The sequence below is a fragment of the Gorilla gorilla genome, chromosome 10, assembly GCF_029281585.2.
Source record: "Gorilla gorilla gorilla isolate KB3781 chromosome 10, NHGRI_mGorGor1-v2.1_pri, whole genome shotgun sequence".
NCBI classification, from domain to species: domain Eukaryota; kingdom Metazoa; phylum Chordata; class Mammalia; order Primates; family Hominidae; genus Gorilla; species Gorilla gorilla.
In genome coordinates, this window is record NC_073234.2 from 35,102,425 (window position 1) to 35,125,722 (window position 23,298).

The window sequence follows — 23,298 nt, forward strand, 5'->3', positions numbered from 1 at the left end:
ATAGGTTTTAGATTATCTATATGTTGCAAGCTCTCTGTGCCGAAGGAACCCATCTTTGTTATAAATGCCTGAAGGTTGACTGTATTCTCCCTTTGTTCTATCTTTTGTTCTTATAGTAATTAGTATAGTCTACCTAATAAAAAAAGGGGGCACTTACCTATTTCCTAAAGACTTGTTAAGAACTTCTGCATGTATTATCTAATTTAATCCACACAAAAGTCTTATGAGGTGAGTGTTGTCATTTCCATTTTGTAAAGGAGAAAATGAGCTAAGAAAGATCTTATTATTTGAAAAACCATATTACTAGCATTCATTCATTCACCAAATATTTATTGAGCTCAGTTTAAGACACTGAGTTTTTTTGTTTTTGTTTTTGTTTTTTGAGACGGAGTTTTGCTCTTGTTGCCCAGGCTGGAGTGCAATGGCCCAATCTTGGCTCACCGCAACCTCCGCCTCCCAGGTTCAAGCAGTTCTCCTGCCTCAGCCTCCCTAGTAGCTGGGATTACAGGCATGCGCCACCATGCCTGGCTAATTTTGTATTTTTAGTAGAGACGGGGTTTCTCCATGTTGAGGCTGGTCTCGAACTCCTGACCTCAGGTGATCCACCTGCCTTGGCCTCCCAAAGTGCTGGGATTACAGGCGTGAGCCACCGCGCCCAGCCAAGACACTGAGTTTGTGGTTGCCAAAAAGAGGTTCTTACCTTCATGGAGCTTATATTCTAGTGGAATCTACATCACAGAGCCTTTGACTTTAGCACTGACATTTAATTGAGCAACCCATACTGTAAAATACTTGAAAGTAGAGACCATATCCATGGACTGTATCAATTCAATTACTGAATTGAATGAAATTCTGGCAATTAGGATTTATTCTTACCTGCCACCTGTTGTTTCCTCCTTACTGGATGTTTGAAAAGGTGGATACATATGCATGGGTAGAATAGATGGATAGCCCCTCCTACGCTGATTTCCTCCAGTGACTTTTCTTCTCCCCAGATTCCCATCAGGGGTTATTTAGCTGAAGGTTCTCTAATTTCTGGTTCCCCCTACTAAGTGTCAAATGTAATATGGTATAAGAAACCCATAATCTAGGAACTTGTCATTGATATCTCAGCACAAATCAATTCATTGATAAGTAACAGTGGCTGTTTTCACTAGAGGGGCACAGGTTGAAGTATACTCCAAGAAAGTAGAAGTCCAGATATTTTGTTCTGGCTGAGGCTATTTCTTTTTTCTGCAAGGCAACCTGAATATGGTCTAAGTAATTAGGGCAAATCAGCAGGCCTAGGGCAGTGGGGGTGGAGATGTATGTGAAGGCAAAGACAAAGTGCTAAGGAGCTTTGGGTGATATATGGGAAGTGTGTCTGCATGTGTGTGTGTGTGTGTGTGTGTGTGTGTGTATGTGTGTGTGTCACAGTTTTGCCTGAAGCACTACTCATATCTGAGAGTTGCCATTTGTAGCTACTAAGAAAACAGCACCGCAGTTAAGCTTCGTTTCTCTTTGGATTTGGCTCTTAAAAGACTGCACAGTTTATGTGGTGCTTTCATTTCATGGGATACCATTATAGTTTTTGTGTTAGGCTGGGTCAACAATGTGTTAGTAGACCAGTACTGTACGTTATTCATTACCTAAATACAGTAATGTATTTTCATAAAAGTAGCTACTTCTCCATAGTGCCCATCTTTCACCTAAAGAGGAATTAAGGGAAGAAATGAAGCAAATAGTGTTTTATGGATGTTTTTGCTTCATTTAAGCTGCCAGAGTAGTTTTGTGGTCCTAATTTAAAACCTATTATAGTATAGAGAAGGGCTACTGAGAGGTGGAAAATAAGAGGGTTTCACATAGCTAGCTAAGTGAGAATGTGATTCTTAATGACTGTTGAACCAATACTGAGGGCAATAAGGATTATAATATTTTTGAAAAGCAGCCTGCAAATCCAATTCAAGGGGAGAAAAGATTTCTCGTTTTCTTATTTTTGGAGTCAGCAGGATTTCCAGCTGGATGTAATTTCAGGAAGTGATGTGACTATTTATTCAATAATGCTTTGCAAATTTCCTGGGAAATGATGGAATAATTCTGATGAAATTAAAGTGGCTGTTGAAATATATGTCATACTATTTGCCAAGTGTTATTTCTTGTCTATTTAACCATATTAATTCATTTCATAATGAAAATAAACTCTTAGTAAATACTTTCCATAGACATATTTTCTAGGACTGAGAATATATTATCAAAATCCAGATCACCAAAGCCAACCAAATTAAATAAATAGACAGTGAATATCTCCTATGGTGCCATGCATGATGCTAGGTATTGGGAAAACAAAAACTAACTTTAAATTTTTTTTCTGAACTCATGGAGCTTAATGACTGGCAGTAGAGACAGTCATTGAAGCAATGGGTCACTCAGCCACATGTAAAATGACAACATTGGGAAGTGCTGTGCAGGGAAGGGACATGGTGCTACAACGGCCTCTGGCATTCATGGAAGGCTTTTCATGTATACATTGTTAAAGCTGAGATCTAAAGGATGAATAGGAATTACACAGATAAAGAGTAAGAACAAGAGCCTTAAGTATGGCATGTAGCGTCTTCAAAAGTTCATGGTGGAGGGTAGGAGTACACAATGGGGTGTATGGTACAAAAATAGGCTGAAGAATCGGGGGATAAACCCTGAGGCTTGTAGACCAGGTGAAAAATCTTGTTGTCTATTTTAAGAACAATGAAATGATTTTAATAGCAAGGTTGAGGGTGGATGAGGGGTGATACAACCATGTCTCTGCTTTGGAAATATTACTCTGGATGCAACATGGAGGATGGATGATAGAGGGTCCTGAGTGTGGGTGGCAAAGCAGTTGTGAGGCTCCTATAGATGTCCAGATGAGAAGGAAAGTTAGCAAAGACTATGGATGTGGACATACTTTATGGTTGGATTAAAATAAATTTACAGTACTTTCATCCCGGGTTCACATCTATGTTCACTCACACATACACACACAGAGCTGATGGTTTGTGAGATGTTTGAGAACCTGTTTCTCAGGATCCAGTCCTTGATTGTCTTTTCTTGTTTACATCAGGGAAGTCAAATGCATTTTTATCTCAAGTGCCAACTCTGGTTGGTTGGTAGCAGATACTTGGAGAGCAATATTGAGAAAGCTTCCGCAGTCACATAAGGGCTTAGCAATAGAGAACGCTTTAATAGCTCCTTCAGTGAGCACAGAGTTGGGAGTGGTGGCATGCATGCCTTTTCAGAGCCTTTATGGTTCACATTCTCCATGGCAGACTTCCCATTTTTCTCCAAGGATAGGAGTAGTACTTGTCCCAGCCCTCATAACCATTTTCCTAGACACTCTGCCTCTACTCCCTATGCTTTTCTCAGATTCTGAAGTGCAATATCTTGGGTCAGATTCATTCTTCCTCTGAATGCACTCAGCTCTCTCAGACCAATTAAATTAGTTACCATCCCTCCATTTGCTTCTATCTTCTAAAACTTTGTAAACATTTCTCATTTGCTGTTATATCCATTGTGTTCTTATTGTCCTGTGGATCACTATGTTTTTATTAATCTCTTTTGGTCCATTTATAATATTAGGGTTTCATTTATTCAATTTTCTGTTTGTTCAGTCTACCATGTTTAATCAAAACTTGTGCCATGATTTTCTACTTATGCTCTTTGGTATATACTTATTTGACTGAAGGGATATGCAACCATCAGAGAATATCAGTGAACAATTCACAACCTCTATTTATTAGGGCAAATGGCTTTGGGTATTGACATGTTTTGGCTGTGTCCCCACCCAAATCTCACCTTGAATTATAGATCCCATAATTCTCACGTGTTGTGGGAGGGAGCTGGTGGGAAATAATTGAATGATGGGGGTGGTTTCCCTCATACTGTTCTCGTGGTAGTGAATAAGTCCGATGACATCTGATGGTTTTATAAGGGCAAACCCCTTTCACTTTGTTCTTTTCTTCTCTTTTTTCTGCTGCCAGGTCAGACATGCCTTTCACCTTCTGCCATGATTGTGAGGCCTCCTCAGCCATGTGAAACTGTGAGTCCATTCAACCTCTTTTTCTCTATAAATTACCCAGTCTTGGGTATATTTTTATCAGCAATGTGAGAAGGGACTAATTCTGGTATGTTGAAAATATTTTGTGCTTTGGTGTGTCTTTCCACTTCTATCATTCCCCACACCTCCATGAGCACATTATCATTTCATACGCCAATCTACCTGTAGTTTACTGTTTTGACATAGTTTTCTAAGGGCTATTTATTGTTGATTATGTTCTCTGAGCTTCGAGTTCCCTTCACTCTAGCTAAATTCTTCTTACTCTTTGAAATCTGGTTTAAGTGCCATTTATTTTGAAAGCCTTTCCCTATCTAACCCCAAGATATGATTCATATACTCCCTGTATCTCTCATCTGAATACCTCCTTTGGACTCACAATGTCTTTTGGTTTCTTGATTATAATATTTATCACCATATCATGACATTTGACTCTCTTGTTTAGTTTATAAAGTAGAGTGAGCCCCTTGATGACAGGCTCTGGGTTTATTCGTGCAGTATTTCCATGACCTGTATTACAAAGTAGGCACTCAATACCTGCTTGTGGAATTAATGATGCTATGGGACTCCACTCCTAGAAGTGATCTGTTTTCATTACTTTAGGAAGTCTGTTTTACCAAGGTGCTTTCTTCACAGTTGCGCTTTATGGACTCTAGTCATCAGGAAATTAACTGCAGAGAACACGCACGCAGAACATGAGGTTACCAAGGGTCAAGTGCATGTGCATGTTTTTGATTTGGGCACAGGGAAGTTTATGAGCCTTGTGAGCACAATTTAGAAATTCTCAGTTGTATATACTGCAGGTGAAATACACTTTATGTTGAAGCACGCGGTGAATTATTGAGATTTGGCTATTAAAGCAATAGCCTCCTTTTCAATCTAAGTTGATGATGCAAATGAAAAACACAGCTAAAAATATCACTTATGTCTGAAAAAGCCAGTCCAGAAAATAAAAAGCAATTAGCTTGAACGGCTGGAAACAGATTTTGCCAGGATCTGTATTTACCAATATTTGAGTACAATTGGTTCACAATTTTGTACTTGGGGTAATAGCATCACTCAAGCCCAGAAGAGGAAAATTTCTTTATGCTAGGTATTTTTCTAAGCATTCCCTTTCTTCCCTCTTCTTCTTCCCCTCTCCTTCAATCATACACTTAGAAGTCTATGATATATAATGTCAAGCAACTTTAAGGACCTAGGAGGAAAAGTAGGGAGATAATACCATAAATCAAATAAAGCAGTCTCTGGGCTTAGGCTCTCTAAGTTTGAGTCCCAAATTCAGTGTTACTGTGTGACCTTGGGGAAGTTACTTACCCTCTATATATCTCATTTTAAAATGGGGTTATAAAGATATATTTTAGTGTTGTTGTACGAATAAATGACATACTTGTAAATTTCTTAGAAAAATCCTTGGTATGTCATAATTCTATTACTCATTTATAGTTCTGAGGTCAAATATCAGTTTTGACTTTTGTAGATGATGAAAAATATTCCTTCCCACCTACCTTTCCACCATGTACAGTGAAAATTACACTGTCCTATGATTCACACCAGAAACATAAAGAGTTAGCGCCAAGATCGTCTGTGTGCCCTTTGATTAATGCTTCTTAATACTTGTCATCTCTACCTCCATTCTAAAATCCAACTTTTAGATTTCATTTAAGAAAGGGAGTGCCTATGGCCAATGAAGGAGTGTATCCTTTCATTACTATTCTGCTTAATTTCTGTGTCACTTGGTTTTTTTCCTAGATTGTATTCTCTCAATTTCAATGTATAGCAACATCAAACAAAAAAGCAGAAGTAATTAGGTTTGTCAGTCCACAAGAATTTTGGACCAAATATCCATGAAGTGGTGGGTAGATTATAATACCTAATACAGAGTATCAAAATGAGTTCTTACAATCCCACACGTAGTCTCCATGTGGTATGAGATGCCACTGGCCTGAGCTGACGTAGTATTTTTTATATGAATGAAGGCTGTTCAAGGACTTGAGAATAATTTGTTTTATTATTTAATATAACCCCTGCCTCCATTTTCTTTATACTACACTCAGATCAGTGATGTCTCCTTTCATGTGTTGTGTGAAAAGCAAATTTTAGTCTTGTCTTGATGAATTATAAATTCCAAGAGTTCAGAGCAAAAATGAGTATATATGTATGCTTCTGCACATGCATACTTATGCTTATAAAAAGTGACAACTGGCCAGGTGTGGTGCTCACACGTGTAATCCTAGCACTTTGGGAGGTTGAGGCAGGTGGATCACTTGAGGTCAGGAGTTTGAAACCAGCCTGGCCAACATGGTGAAACCCCATTTCTATTAAAAATACAAAAAATAGCCAGGTGTGGTGGTGCATGCCTATAATCCCAGCTACTCAGGAGGCCAAGACATGAGAATTGTTTGAACCCAGAGAACGCAGGTTGTAGTTGAGCAGAGATCATGCCACTGCACTCCAGCCTGGGCAGCAGAGTGAGACTCCATCTCAAAAAAAAATAATAAAAAAAAAAATAAAAAAGTGACAACCTGTGGAGACTTCTGTTTGCAAATGAAAATGTTAAACTGTTAAAAAAAATTTTATATACCATGCAAAAAGTAAACCATTAAAGCTAGTGTTCTACAGAAAACCAAATAGATATAAAATAGACTTGTAGAATCTATTATAATAATGGGTAGAACACCTGAACAAACACTTCAACAGGATAAATCTATTAGGGGAAATGTAATAAAATTTCCCTGTGGGAATTCCTCTCTAAATGAAATTATCAGGTCTATTAAGTAATAAAAGAGAAAGCTTAAATATCTAAGACTTTTAAAACTCTGAGAATATTTTAGACCATGGCTATCAAAACAGAGACTGTTGAACTGAAAAATGCCTTATACTGCAGAGAGAACTGGTTTAGAGGGTAGAGGAAAAATAGTAGAGAGAAACAGTACTTTATATAATTAATAGTATGGTATGCTTAGATTTAAAGGGAGGGAAATGAAAGGGTGTACATATCCAGAAGCAAAGAAAGGTAGTCTCTTTTTCCAAAGCTGACTCAGTGCTTATGGAGCTAAGTGTTTCACAGTTGGAGAAGTAGGAAGGCAAACTGCTAAGAGAACTAGGAACTACTCATGCATTGTCTATTCCTGAAGGGTAGAAAGTGGAGTACTCCAAGGGTATTGCTCTGTGATCATTAGGAGGGTTTGGAGTCAGATATCCTTGAGGGGGAGTCACCTTCCATAGTCTGTAGCCATTGGAAGTGTGTCAGTGCTTCCAACAATAAATCCACCTTAGCTCAGCTATGCAGCAACCGAAATAGCATGCTACTGGTACAAAAACAGGCACATAGACCAGTGGAACAGAATAGAGAGCCCAGAAATAAGGCTGCACACCTACGACCATTTGATTTTCAACAAAGCTGACAAAAACAAGCAGTGGGGAAAAGACTCCCCAGTCAATAAATAGTGCTGGGATAACTGGCTAGCCATATGCAGAAGATTGAAGCTGGACCCCTTCCTTACACTGTATACAAAATCAACTCAAGAGGGTTAAAGACTTAAATGTAAAACCTAAAACTGTAAAAACCCTGGGAGACAACCTAGGCAATACCATCCTGGACATAGGAACGGGCAAAGATTTCATAACAAAAATGCCAAAAGCAATTGTAAGAAAAGCGAAAATTGAAAAATGGGATCTAATCAAACTTAAGAGCTTCTGTTACAGCAAAGGAAACTACTTTACTTACCTAGCACGGGAGATACTGTGATCACAAAGGTGGTTTTCCCAGAGTAAGTCTCACCTATTGCACTCTGGGTATACTGGCCCCTGTGATTTTACCAAATGCAAGAAACTTGACTGCGTAATTTGTGGTAGTGGGGGGACTGTGTTTGCGCTTTCCCTGTGTATATTGTTAAATAATTTTTTATAATTAAATTAAAATGAAAGAAACTATCAACAGAGTGAACAGACAACCTACAGAATGGGAGAAAATATTTGCAAACTATGCTTTGAACAAAGGTCTAATATCCAGCATCTGTAAGAAACTTAAATTTACAAGAGAAAAACAACCCCATTAAAAAGTGGGCAAAGGACATGAACAGACACTTTTCAAAAGAAGACATACATGTGGCCAACGACCATATGAGAAAAAGCTCCACATCACTGATCATTAGAGAAATGCAAATCAAAACCACCGTGAGATACCATCTCATGCCAGTCAGAATGGCTATTAATAAAAAATAAAAAAAATGGATGTGGAGAAAAAGGAACACTTACACACTGTTGGTGGGAGTGTAAATTAGTTCAGCCATTGTGGAAAGCAGTATGGTGATTCCTCAAAGAGCTAAAAATGGAACTACCATTTGACCCAGCAATCCCATTGTCATGGGATCTTTAGGGTGCTGCTTTTCTGGCCAGAAACCTCTGTGGCTGGTGGTGCCTTTGCCTGAGTTTTGCTTGAGCCCACTGGGCTTGTTCTGCCCACTCAGCCTGGCGAGCTGTGCTTGGCTCATGCTGCTGGCCTGGATCCCATCCCTGCCAAGGGTAAGCCAGGCATGGAGCAGTGAGGGGTTTGTGAGTGAGCATGGGTTTTGGGCACTGTGCAGTCAGACAGCAGCTACTGCAGTGGGGTGGGCAACTCCAGGTGCTGGCATGGGCAGCTCCAGCTCTCTGCGAGGCTGTGACTGGACCAGGTGTACTGCAAGCAACTTCCACCGCTGGCACTGGAAACATGGTGGCACCCAGAAGCTTGGAGATGCCAGGAACCACAGGGCCCCAAAGAGGGAGTCACAGCCCTGGCTCAGGGAACTCCCAGGTCTGGGCTCCCTGAAGGGCCGCAGCTCTTCTGTCCTTCTCTTCACCCATGACATGGTAAGCAAGGGGCATGTTTCAGCTTTGTTTGTGTTACAGCTCTTTTATTCCCGCTATTTGAGAGGTCCTGAGTTCTTGTCCTGTGACCAGGAAGAATGAGGTACACAGATAAGTGGAGGGTGAACAAGAAGAGGAGCTTTGTTTAGCAATAGAACAGCTCAGAGGAGAGCAGCAGTGAGTAGCTCCTTTCCACAGCCAGGGTGGCCCAGTGAGTGTTTAGCTCCTAGCAGAGGGTAGACCTTGTAGTGGGAAGCTCATCTCAGCAGGCAGGTTGTCCCATTGTCTCTGAAGCTCTCAATAGAGAGGAGGCCCTGGAGTGGGTTGCTCCTTTCTGCAGGCAGGTTGTCCTGACATCTGCGGCTCTCAGCAGAGAGGAGGCCCTGGAGTGGGTAGCTCCTCTCTGCAGCTGGTTGTCCCAACATCTGCTCACCTCTGGCTGAGCCCAGGGCTTTTATGGGCCTCAAAGGGGAAGAAGTGAGTACTGATTGGTCCATGGGTGGGCATGGGCAGACCTGGAAAAGGCACCAAAAGTTTCTACTCTGGTCTGCAAGACTGGGTCTTCAGGCCCACCCATGGCCTGAAGGTGGAGCCTCACTGGGAACCCACCTCCTTCTGCCCAGGAGCCTGTCTGCCTCCCACTGCTTTTCAGGATCTTCGAGCCAAGGGGCGCCTACAGGCCAGTGCTGAGCTGCCCTCAGCCCCTACCTCGGCTTCCCTCCTATGCTTGTCAGTGCCCAAAGTCTGGAGAGGGACAAGACAGCAGGGAGCTGGTGAGTCAGAACTGCCCTGAGCATGTGCACATCTTGCTGGGCTGTGACATTGCCTGGGCTCAGCCCTGACTTCGCTCCAAGATCAGAGTGGGTGCCAACAGCAGGAGAAGCCAGGTAGTGGGAGAAGGCACTTCTGAGCCTGTGAGGGCAGGGTGGGTCTTCCTGGGCCCCAAAAGCACAGGGAGGCCTGGGTTCACAGCTGCTGTTTGGGTGGCTGCAGCCATGCCTGGGGGGGGGGGGGGGTGCAGGGCTCCTGTCTGCCTCATGGTGTGGGAGGCCTGGGTTTGCAGCCACAACTTGGGTAGCTGCAGCTGCACTTGGAAGTGTGAGGCTCCTGCCTGCTTCTGTCCCCGCCAAGAGCACAGGGAGGCCCAGGTCTACAGCCACAGCTTAGGTAGCTGCAGATACACCTGGGAGGGCAGGGCTTCTGCCTGCTCCGTGGAGTGGGAGGCCTGGATCTGCAGCCACGACTTGGGTGATTGCAGCTGAGTCCAGAAGGGTAGGCCTCCTGCCTGCTCCTGGGCCCTGAGAGCACAGGGAAGTCAGGGTCTACAGCTGCGGCTTGGGTGGCTGCAGTGTACCTGGGGAGCACCCACCCCAACTCAGAAGGGGCCAGGCTCCCTCTTTTCTCTGGCTCCCGATGGCTACGTGGAACACGCAGCCCTGACCATGCTTCCCTGCTGCAGCTGTTGTAATGGCAGCTGCCACTCCAGACAGCCCACCACTGCCATCACCATTACTGGGTATATACTCAAAGGAATATAAATCCTTCTATCACAAAGATACATGCATGTGAATGTTCATTTTAGCACTGTTCACAATAGCAAAGACATAGAATCAACTTAAATGCCCATTGGTGACAGATTGGATACAGAAAATGTGGTACATATACACCATGGAATACTATGCAGCCATAAAACAGAACAAATTCATGTCTTTTGTGGGAAGCTGGATGGAGCTGGACGCTATTATCCTTAGCAAACTAATGCAGGAACAGAAAACCAAATATCATATGTTCTCACTTATAAGTGGGAGCTAAATGATGAGAACACATGAACACAGAGAAGAGAACAGCAGACACTGGGGCCTACTTGACTGGGGAGGATGAGAGGAGGGAGAGGAGCAGAAAAAATGACTCTTGGGTACTAGGCTTATTACCTGGGTGATGAAATAATCTGTACAACAAAACCCTTGTAACATGAATTTACTTGTATAACAAACCTGAACATGCACCCCGGAACCTAAAAAGAAAGTTTAAAAAATATTATAAAAAAGAAAATAAATCAAATTTAAAAATATACACATCTTTGGCATTAAAGAATTGCCAACAGATTTAGGGTATCTGGCTCAGCCACTGCAAAGCCAGAAATGGTGCCCAAACCAGACCTTGGTGGCTACTCCAGCAAAGACACCAATGCTGCTGCCACCTAGCACAGACATTGCATTTTATCCTAGACACTGCAAATTCCACTGATAGTACTGAGACCTGGAGTGCAAAATTCTGGGGCTGCTGATCTTGAAAACCCAGATACTTCTGTTGCTGTGAAAGAGAGTACATGTGCTTCGTAATGTCACTAACTTCCAGACTGAAGTCCTGGGTGTGGGTGCATTACATACTTTCATACAGCTGCAAATAAGACTGGGGTTCTGGTTTCTTCAATGAAGGGACAGGAATGAGAATGTGCAAAAATGTTGCAACATAAGAAGAGTGTTTAAAAGATGCTGGATTGCACAAACATGACAAATATCCCAAGACCCCCCAAAGTGATAGTTATGTGGCATAAAGGGAGGGTATGATAGCTTTGTATACCAGTAATTTAATTAATGCTATTTCATGTTAGTTAAACATAATAAAACACCATAATAAGAATGTCTGTTCTGTATTTTATGTTATATCAGGACATACTGAGAGTAAAAGGAGAATCAAGGCTGGAAAAATGGTTGGACTATTCACTTGATCCTTCAATCATAATATATTAAAATGAAAAACACTTTCAAAGTCATTGAAGGATAAATATGAATACATATTTTATAATAGTAAACTTGCTACCTGTATTTCATAAATTTGACAGTTTTCTCCTTTGCTCTTAGTTGAACCATGTACTTAATGCTATTGTAGCAATTATAACACTTTATTCTACATATTGCCTCATATTTCTAGTTTGTTTTATATAGGGTTTAGTGCTGGCACATGGCGAGAGATTGAAACATTTGCTGAATAAAATAGGAGTATCCGCCAGGTGTGGTGGCTCATGCCTGTAATCCCAGCACTTTGGGAGGCCTGGGTGGGCAGATTGCTTGAGCCCAGGAGTTCAAGACCAGCCTGGGCAACATAGTGAGACCTCGTTTCTTTTTTTTTTTTTCCTCTTTTTTTTTATTATTATTATACTTTAAGTTTTAGGGTACATGTGCACAATGTGCAGGTTAGTTACATACGTATATATGTGCCATGCTGGTGCACTGCACCCACTAACTCGTCATCTAGCGTTAGGTATATCTCCCAATGCTATCCCTCCCCCCTCCTCCCACCCCACAACAGTCCCCAGATTGTGATGTTCCCCTTCCTGTCTCCATGTGATCTCATTGTTCAATTCCCACCTATGAGTGAGAATATGCGGTGTTTGGTTTTTTGTTCTTGTGATAGTTTACTGAGAATGATGATTTCCAATTTCATCCATGTCCCTACAAAGGACATGAACTCATCATTTTTTATGGCTGCATAGTATTCCATGGTGTATATGTGCCACATTTTCTTAATCCAGTCTATCATTGTTGGACATTTGGGTTGGTTCCAAGTCTTTGCTATTGCGAATAGTGCCGCAATAAACATACGTGTGCATGTGTCTTTATAGCAGCATGATTTATAGTCCTTTGGGTATATACCCAGTAATGGGATGGTTGGGTCAAATGGTATTTCTAGTTCTAGATCCCTGAGGAATCGCCACACTGACTTCCACAATGGTTGAACTAGTTGACAGTCCCACCAACAGTGTAAAAGTGTTCCTATTTCTCCACATCCTCTCCAGCACCTGTTGTTTCCTGACTTTTTAATGATCGCCATTCTAACTGGTGTGAGATGATATCTCATTGTGGTTTTGATTTGCATATCTCTGATGGCCAGTGATGGTGAGCATTTTTTCGTGTGTTTTTTGGCTGCATAAATGTCTTCTTTTGAGAAGTGTCTGTTCATGTTCTTTGCCCACTTTTTGATGGGGTTGTTTGTTTTTTTCTTGTAAATTTGTTTGAGTTCATTGTAGATTCTGGATATTAGCCCTTTGTCAGATGAGTAGGTTGCAAAAATTTTCTCCCATTTTGTGGGTTGCCTGTTCACTCTGATGGTAGTTTCTTTTGCTGTGCAGAAGCTCTTTAGTTTAATGAGATCCCATTTGTCAATTTTGTCTTTTGTTGCCATTGCTTTTGGTGTTTTAGACATGAAGTCCTTGCCCATGCCTATGTCCTGAATGGTATTGCCTAGGTTTCTTCTAGGGTTTTTATGGTTTTAGGTCTAACGTTTAAGTCTTTAATCCCTCTTGAATTGATTTTTGTATAAGGTGTAAGGAAGGGATCCAGTTTCAGCTTTCTACATGTGGCTAGCCAGTTTTCCCAGCACCATTTATTAAATAGGGAATCCTTTCCCAATTGCTTGGTTTTCTCAGGTTTGTCAAAGATCAGATAGTTGTAGATATGCAGTGTTATTTCTGAGGGCTCTGTTCTGTTCCATTGGTCTATATCTCTGTTTTGGTACCAGTACCATGCTGTTTTGGTTACTGTAGCCTTGTAGTCTAGTTTGAAGTCAGGTAGTGTGATGCCTCCAGCTTTGTTCTTTTGGCTTAGGATTGACTTGGCGATGCGGGCTCTTTTTTGGTTCCATATGAACTTTAGTTTTTTCCAATTCTGTGAAGAAAGTCATTGGTAGCTTGATGGGGATGGCATTGAATCTATAAATTACCTTGGGCAGTATGGCCATTTTCACGATATTGATTCTTCCTACCCATGATCATGGAATATTCTTCCATTTGTTTGTATCCTCTTTTATTTCCTTGAGCAGTGGTTTGTAGTTCTCCTTGAAGAGGTCCTTCACATCCCTTGTAAGTTGGATTCCTAGGTATTTTATTCTCTTTGAAGCAATTGCGAATGGGAGTTCACTCATGATTTGGATCTCTGTTTGTCTGTTGTTGGTGTATAAGAATGCTTGTGATTTTTGTACATTGATTTTGTATCCTGAGACTTTGCTGAAGTTGCTTATCAGCTTAAGGAGATTTTGGGCTGAGACAGTGGGGTTTTCTAGATATACAATCATGTCATCTGCAAACAGGGACAGTTTGACTTCCTCTTTTCCTAATTGAATACCCTTTATTTCCTTCTCCTGCCTAATTGCCCTGGCCAGAACTTCCAACACTATGTTGAATAGGAGTGGTGAGAGAGGGCATCCGTGTCTTGTGCCAGTTTTCAAAGGGAATGCTTCCAGTTTTTGCCCATTCAGTATGATATTGGCTGTGGGTTTGTCATAGATAGCTCTTATTATTTTGAGATATGTCCCATCAATACCCAATTTATTGAGAGTTTTTAGCATGAAGTGTTGTTGAATTTTGTCAAAGGCCTTTTCTGCATCTATTGAGATAGTCATGTGGTTTTTGTCTTTGGCTCTGTTTATATGCTGGATTACATTTATTGATTTGCATATATTGAACCAGCCTTGCATCCCAGGGATGAAGCCCACTTGATCATGGTGGATAAGCTTTTTGATGTGTTGCTGGATTCGGTTTGCCAGTATTTTATTGAGGATTTTTGCATCAATGTTCATCAAGGATATTGGTGTAAAATTCTCTTTTTTTGTTGTGTCTCTGCCTGGCTTTGGTATCAGAATGATGCTGGCCTCATAAAAAGAGTTAGGGAGGATTCCCTCTTTTTCTATTGATTGGAATAGTTTCAGAAGGAATGGTACCAGTTCTTCCTTGTACCTCTGGTAGAATTCAGCTGTGAATCCATCTGGTCCTGGACTCTTTTTGGTTGGTAAGCTATTGATTATTGCCACAATTTCAGCTCCTGTTATTGGTCTATTCAGAGATTCAACTTCTTCCTGGTTTAGTCTTGGGAGAGTGTATGTGTCGAGGAATGTATCCATTTCTTCTAGATTTTCTAGTTTATTTGCGTAGAGGTGTTTGTAGTAATCTCTGATGGTAGTTTGTATTTCTGTGGGATTGGTGGTGATATCCCCTTTATCATTTTTTTTGCGTCTATTTGATTCTTCTTTTTTTCTTTATTAGTCTTGCTAGCGGTCTATCAATTTTGTTGATCCTTTCAAAAAACCAGCTCCTGGATTCATTGATTTTTTGAAGGGTTTTTTGTGTCTATTTCCTTCAGTTCTGCTCTGATTTTAGTTATTTCTTGCCTTCTGCTAGCTTTTGAATGTGTTTGCTCTTGCTTTTCTAGTTCTTTTAATTGTGATGTTAGGGTGTCAATTTTGGATCTTTCCTGCTTTCTCTTGTGGGCGTTTAGTACTATAAATTTCCATCTACACACTTCTTTGAATGTGTCCCAGAGATTCTGGTATGTTGTGTCTTTGTTCTCGTTGGTTTCAAAGAACGTCTTTATTTCTGCCTTCATTTCATTATGTACCCAGTAGTCATTCAGGAGCAGGTTGTTCAGTTTCCATGTAGTTGAGCAGTTTTGAGTGAGTTTCTTAATCCTGAGTTCTAGTTTGATTGCACTGTGGTCTGAGAGATAGTTTGTTATAATTTCTGTTCTTTTACATTTGCTGAGGAGAGCTTTACTTCCAACTGTGTGGTCAATTTTGGAATAGGTGTGGTGTGGTGCTGAAAAAAATGTATATTCTGTTGATTTGGGGTGGAGAGTTCTGTAGATGTCTATTAGGTCTGCTTGGTGCGGAGCTAAGTTCAATTCCTGGATATTCTTGTTGACTTTCTGTCTCGTTGATCTGTCTAATGTTGACAGTGGGGTGTTAAAGTCTCCCATTATTAATGTGTGGGAGTCTAAGTCTCTTTGCAGGTCACTCAGGACTTGCTTTATGAATCTGGGTGCTCATGTATTGGGTGCATATATATTTAAGATAGTTAGCTCTTCTTGTTGAATTGATCCCTTTACCATTATGTAATGGCCTTCTTTGTCTCTTTTGATCTTTGTTGGTTTAAAGTCTGTTTTATCAGAGGCTAGGATTGCAACCCCTGCCTTTTTTTGTTTTCCATTTGCTTGGTAGATCTTCCTCCATCCCTTTATTTTGAGCCTATGTGTGTCTCTGCACATGAGATGGGTTTCCTGAATACAGCACACTGATGGGTCTTGACTCTTTATCCAACTTGCCAGTCTGTGTCTTTTAATTGGAGAATTTAGTCCATTTACATTTAAAGTTAATATTGTTATGTGTGAATTTGATCCTGTCATTATGATGTTAGCTGGTTATTTTGCTCGTTAGTTGATGCAGTTTATTCCTAGTCTTGACAGTCTTTACATTTTGGCATGATTTTGCAGTGGCTGGTACCGGTTGTTCCTTTCCATGTTTAGTGCTTCCTTCAGGAGCTGTTTTAGGGCAGGCCTGGTGGTGACAAAATCTCTCAGCATTTGCTTGTCTGTAAAGTATTTTATTTCTCCTTCACTTATGAAGCTTAGTTTGGCTGGATATGAAATTCTGGGTTGAAAATTATTTTCTTTAAGAATGTTGAATATTGACCCCCACTCTCTTCTGGCTTGTAGAGTTTCTGCTGAGAGATCCGCTGTTAGTCTGATGGGCTTCCCTTTGTGGATAACCTGACCTTTCTCTCTGGCTGCCCTTAACATTTTTTCCTTCATTTCAACTTTGGTGAATCTGACAATTATGTGTCTTGGAGTTGCTCTTCTCGAGGAGTATCTTTGTGGCGTTCTCTGTATTTCCTGAATCTGAATGTTGGCCTGCCTTGCTAGATTGGGGAAGTTCTCCTGGATAATATCCTGCAGAGTGTTTTCCAACTTGGTTCCATTCTCCCCGTCACTTTCAGGTACACCAATCAGACGTAGATTTGGTCTTTTCACATAGTCCCATATTTCTTGGAGGCTTTGTTTATTTCTCTTTATTCTTTTTTCTCTAAACTTCCCTTCTCACTTCATTTTATTCATTTCATCTTCCATCGCTGATACCCTTTCTTCCAGTTGATCGCATCGGCTTCTGCATTCTTCACATAGTTCTCGAGCCTTGGCTTTCAGCTCCATCAGCTCCTTTAAGCGCTTCTCTGTATTGGTTATTCTAGTTATACATTCGTCTAATTTTTTTTCAAAGTTTTTAACTTCTTTGCCTTTGTTTTGAATTTCCTCCTGTAGCTCGTAGTTTGATCGTCTGAAGCCTTCTTCTCTCAGCTCGTCAAAGTCATTCTCCATCGAGCTTTGTTCCATTGTTGGTGAGGAACTGTGTTCCTTTGGAGGAGGAGAGGTGCTCTGCTTTTCAGTTTCCAGTTTTTCTGCTCTGTTTTTTCCCCATCTTTGTGGTTTTATCTACTTTTGGTCTTTGATGATGGTGATGTACAGATGGGTTTTTGGTGTGGATGTCCTTTCTGTTTGTTAGTTTTCCTCCTAACAGACAGGACCCTCAGCTGCAGGTCTGTTGGAGTTTGCTAGAGGTCCACTCCAGACCCTGTTTGCCTGGGTATCAGCAGCGGTGTTTGCAGAACAGCAGTTTTTCGTGAACCGTGAATGTTGCTGTCTGATCATTCCTCTGGAAGTTTTGTCTCAGAGGAGTACCCGGCCGTGTGAAGTGTCAGTGTGCCCCTACTGGGGGGTACCTCCCAGTTAGGCTGCTCAGGGGTCAGGGGTCAGGGACCCACTTGTGGAGGCAGTCTGCCCGTTCTCAGATCTCCAGCTGCATGCTGGGAGAACCACTGCTCTCTTCAAAGCTGTCAGATGGGGACATTTAAGTCTGCAGAGGTTACTGCTGTCTTTTTGTTTGTCTGTGCCCTGCCCCCAGAGGTGGAGCCTACAGAGGCAGGCAGGCCTCCTTGAGATGTGGTGGGCTCCACCCAGTTCGAGCTTCCTGGCTGCTTTGTTTACCTAAGCAAGCCTGGGCAATGGCGGGCGCCCCTCCCCCAGCCTCGCTGCGGCCTTGCGGTTTGATCTCAGGCTGCTGTGCTAGCAATCAGTGAGACTCCGTGGGCGTAGGACCCTCTGAGCCAGGTGCAGGATATAATCTCCTGGTGTGCCGTTTTTTAAGCCCATTGGAAAAGCGCAGTATTGGGGTGGGAGTGACCCGATTTTCCAGGTGCCATCTGTCACCCCTTTCTTTGACTAGGAAAGGGAACTCCCTGACCCCTTGCGCTTCCTGAGTGAGGCAGTGCCTCACCCTGCTTTGGCTCGCGCATGGTGCGCTGCACCCACTGACCTGCTCCCACTGTCTGGCACTCCCTAGTGAGATGAACCTGGTACCTCAGATGGAAATGCAGAAATCACCCGTCTTCTGTGTCGCTCACGCTGGGAGCTGTAGACCGGAGCTGTTCCTATTTGGCCATCTTGGCTCCTCCACCCTGAGACCTCATTTCTACAAAAAAAAAATTTCAAAAGTTAGCTGGGCATGGTGGCACGTGACTGTGGTCTCAGCTACTTGGGAGGCTGAGGTGGGAGGATTTTCTCAGCCTGAGGGGTGATCATGCTACTGCACTCCAGCCTGGGCAACAGAGTGGGACCTTATCTGAAAAAAATTAACCTCAGTGTGAACAGGGATGTCTGGGGTATGCTCATATCTTTTCTGAGACAGGTATCATAGGTATCAGCAAGGTTCTTCCTAAACATACTAAAAGGGTATCATAGTGGGAGAATATAGATGAGAGAATTACTTGTCCATGGATTGGAAGCAAGGCCAAGTGAGTGTTCACTACATTGTATACTAGCATTTAGGCAAAGGAAAGGTTGGCATATCTAGACTGGTTAAGAGAAAGACCCATTCCCTGGTTTTGTTTTGACTTTGTGCGATTGATGAAATGGTTGTTGTATGTATGGGTAGGAAAAGTTGACATGATCAACTTAATCCTTCTAGGGAATTTTTATGCTATTTATAAGAATGCAGCTGTACGCTTTCTATAAGGTCTTTTTCAAATTTAAAGCAAATGGGTTTTGATGTGAATCAAAGCATGTTGTAAATGCCAATGTGTAGCACACAAAAATACGCATGGATAACCCATTGTAATTCCTTTGGGAAATAATGGAAGTGCTTGTTTTAATCTAAGATATTCAGATATTAAAACATTCCCTTTGAGTAAAAGGGAACATTCTACTTCTAACTAAGCCTTTGTTACAACCAAAATGATTCTTTCAGAATAGAGCAGTATTAGATAATTATGATTTTATTAAAAATACTTGTTACCTGAATACATGTTACAAGGACCCATCTATTGCCGTATAGTACAGTGATCTCACACCAAATTGTATTTATACTTAATTTCATGTAGTGGAATATGATTTATTACAGGGTCGATGCCTAAAAGATGCCAAAAGAAATTGACTTTTTTTTATTTTAAGACAGTGTCTCGCTCTGTTGCCCAGGCTGGAGTGCAGTGGTGTGATCAATCTCAACCTCCTGGGCTCAACCCATCCTCCCACCAAATAGCTGGGACCACAGGTGCATGCCACCCAGCTAATTTCGTATGTTTCTCTAGAAACGGGATTTTGCCATGTTGCCTAGGCTGGTCTCCAACTCCTTGGGGCCAAGCAATCCTCCCACCTCGGACTCCCACAGTGCTAGGATTACAGGTGTGAGCCACCATGCCCAGCTGAAACTGACCAATTTTTAAGACCGCTGTTGAAGTGATAGCTCAATATATTTCATGAAGTCTTATTTATATAAGGATGCAAATAGTAAATTCTTGTTTGACTATAGTTCTTGGAAAAAAATATGTATGTAACTCAGTATGTTTTCTGTAGATAGAAAATGGAAATTGTTACTCCATTTTTGGCTCCATGTCCAGGAAATTAAGAGCCAGATGAATTGCCCAAGTACTAATCCCTGTTTAACTGAGGTGCCTGAAAGTACTGTGGCCTTTGGTCTTCTTAAAACGTAAGTTCTACTTTATTCTCAAATGTCTCATCTTGCATTGTGTTTATTTTAAGTAAAACTATTTTTCTGGTAAAAAGAATGTGTATTCACAACTGAAAATTTAGAAAATATAGAAAAGCATATGATGAAAAAATCAGTAATTTCTATTCCAAAGAAAACTATTATTATTATATTTTCTTCAGTGTCTTTTTCTATGTTAGTTACCGTATACTTGCTAAATATGCGTATTCACAAATATTGACTTGATTGAACTTATCACCTACCTTTTCTTTTCACTGAACAGTATATCAAAGGCATTTTCTCAACCCATATTCTTCTGTTAATGAAACATAACTTTTCTTGACTTCATGAAATTCCATTATATTGAGAGACAAAAATTTATTTTCATTTTATCAATTCAGTGTAAGTAGATGTTTATGTTTTTTGTCTGTAACTAAGATAAACAACCTTATGAATAATTCTGTGTTCATCCTAGAAATGTGATTGCTGAGTGAAATGGTATGAATATTTGTATATCTTTAAGAATATATATCTATATGTATGTCTAGTTCTATTTCTACATCTCTATCTAATGTTGGATCACTCTATTTTCCTACCAGCTGCTTATGTGAGTAGTCTGTTCCCTCATGCTCTCAATAATTAAATTATCAACAATGCTAGACTGGTGAATTATATATAGTACTTCATTGTTGTTTAAATTTTTCTTTGACTACTAATTTATTGGCCATATATATTTTTATTTTTACCATTTACAGGTGAGTCATCCTGTTCTCTTTCACATTGTTTCAATCTGGAACAATATGAAGAATGACATGTTTTATATGAACTAATTTTCTCCAAGTTGTCTGTTGTCATTGACTTGTAAACTCACTGGTTTCCTGCATTCTTGTGGATGTGATTTTGGAGCCCTATTATTAGGACTTTTGCAATATTGGTGGAGTCACACAAAATAACCTCAAGATACTCTCAGAGATCAGAAGCAGCATGTGAGTTTCAGGCAACTGCATTCACACTTCCTGGGACACATAAATGGAAAAGATACAAAGATACAGCACCAATATTAACTGAAACGGCCCTTTTATCATGAAACAGCTTTAATTCAATATACAGGCCACGAGTGATGTATAGGGTGGCTTACTCATTAGTCATTCACATTCATACGTAGAGGAAATAACAGAATTGATACCAACTTTGAACAAAAGAACAGTAAAGCATATGTTATTTTCCATATAGATCTTGTCTTCGCCTATGCCTAAGTTCAAAGTATACTAGTTACTTGCTTTAATATTGTTATTATTATTTGTTTTTGAGACAGGGTTTCGCTCTTTTGCCCAGGCTGGAGTGCAGTGGTGCGATCTCGGCTCACTGTATCCTCTGCCTCCTGGGTTTAAGCAATTCTCTGCCTTAGCCTCCCGAGTAGCTGGGATTATAGGTGCCCACCACCACACCTGGCTAATTTTTTTTTGTATTTTTAGTAGAGACAGGTTTCACCATCTTGGCCAGGCTGATCTTGAACTCCCGACCTCATGATCCACCCACCTCGGCCTCCCAGAGTGCTGGGATTACAGGCGTGAGCCATCACACTTTAATATTTTAATAATTGTCTTTTCCATACAACTTCACAGCATATCATTGTGAGAAAATGAAACACCTTTAAAACCAAGAATAAATGAATTGTTAGGAGACTATTTTTATAAATAAGACAGAAAATTAATAGGAATGCCAAGGATCCTTAAGAGCTATGCTTGTCTGTCTCTTGGGTTCTTGGTAATATTGAACTTTATCTGTTTAGAATAATTTTTTTTCAAGTTAAATGCTTTATACATAGAAAGTTTCAAGTAGTTTTTTTGAATGAAAAATATTCCAGTTGTTTCACACTCCTCCTTAGATGTCTTTTCAGCATTGCCCTATATACAGTTATCCAACATTTCAGGCAATGGAGTAAATTTTCCTGAGATTACCTCAGACTTACTTGAATAAGTAATCTGATTGAATTTTATTTGTTTTATGTGAAACATTCCCTGAGCATCTCCATTGCTATAGGGGATCCTGTTGGAAGAGAATCTTCTCTGAAGGGGATTTTGGGGGTAAGAAAGGGTTAAAAAGACCGGCGCGGTGGCTTAGGCCTGTAATCCCAGCACTTTGGGAGGCCGAGGCGGGCGGATCACGAGGTCAGGAGATCGAGACCATGCTGGCTAACACGGTGAAACCCCGTCTCTACTAAAAATACAAAAAATTAGCCGGGCGTGGTGGCGGGCGCCTGTAGTCCCAGCTACTCGGGAGGCTGAGGCAGGAGAATGGCGTCAACCCGGGAGGCAGAGCTTGCAGTGAGCGGTGATCCCGCCACTGCACTCCAGCCTGGGCGACAGGGCGAGGCTCCGTCTCAAAAAAAAAAAAAAAAAAAAAGGAATAATAGTGCTCCTGGTAGCCCAGAAGTTAATACCACAACGTCCCACAGAGGAGAGTCAGTTAGTGTTTCATTGTGGCCTTCATCTGCCTGTTGATGCCAGTGTGGAGGCATGAAGTTATGCTTAAATCTGATATATGATTTTCCAAGTTAACTGTGTGTTCTTTCTTCCTTAATTAAACCCCGTCTATAGAGTTACCATTCAGGTTGCTGCTATTAAACGGAGGGATCTTTTGATGATTGACACCATTTCGTGCTGTACAAACACTCCAAATATTCTAGTTTTCTCAGAAGCTTTTAAAGAAAGACACTATCTACTTACCTTTGGACCCAATAGATTTGTAGCTTTTCGATATGGTAAATATTGTAGGATATATTTAAATTAAGTACTTATTTAGTTTGTGGAGTAATATTTTGCTATACTCATATGCTTTGTGTATTTTGGACACTTGGAAAAATGATTATTGTATTTAAGCTCCACACATCAAGTTATTGAAAAGCTCAGGGTTTTCATCAAAGCAGAATGTAGGTAAGTTTCACAAGTATTTTACTGTATAAAGTTGTAAAGACACAATTAGACAATTTCGGCCAGCAGATGGCACTCTTACCTTTGTCCTCGTTTGAAGAGATGTTTGAGGTTGTGGCAACTTCTCTCGTAACTAGATCTCAGAAACTGTTGAAAATTGCATTTTCCTATTTTTAGTTTTATAAAAAAGCAATAAAGTTATTTTTACGTTTATAGAGAAAAGTGGATGAATGGACAAAACCATTTCTATAGATAGTCTGTTCAATTATTTGTTAGCACGTGAAATAGTTAAGATCCATATGGAAGAAAAATGCTCTTCCTGCAAATGCGTTCTATATTGTATAAGTGTCTTTTCTTTCTTATTTATAAACTCAGAATCTTGATCTGATAAATCCAGCTGGATGAACAATAGAATGAGAACAATGCTTCTCTTGTCCTTTGTTTCTGGGATTTCATAGAATAGCTTGAAATCATAGGATTTTAGTGCTATAAAGAGCCTTGGAGATCATTTAGTTGAACATGCAAACTTTTAGGTGAGGAAACCAAGGCCCACAGAGGTGAAATGACTTGTCCAATTTGAAGGTAGAAATACTGCTTTTAGTTAAAAGCAGAAAACGGGACTCACTGTCTTCAGAGCAAAAGCTGCAC

At 40.8% G+C, this 23,298-nt stretch overlaps 1 long non-coding RNA gene and 1 other non-coding gene across 2 annotated transcripts in view; both read left to right on the forward strand.

Moving 5' to 3' along the window:
- Positions 1 to 9,913, forward strand: part of LOC129525637 (uncharacterized) — a 77,010-nt gene extending 67,097 nt beyond the window's left edge. The window contains exon 5 of the long non-coding RNA XR_008670043.2: positions 3,993 to 9,913. This is a non-coding gene — a long non-coding RNA (uncharacterized lncRNA). The remainder of the gene's footprint in view (positions 1 to 3,992) is intronic.
- LOC115930374 (U1 spliceosomal RNA) lies at positions 7,786 to 7,950 on the forward strand. The gene has a single exon (XR_004067006.1). It is a non-coding gene; the product is annotated as a U1 spliceosomal RNA (small nuclear RNA).
- Positions 9,914 to 23,298: the final 13,385 nt, after the last annotated feature.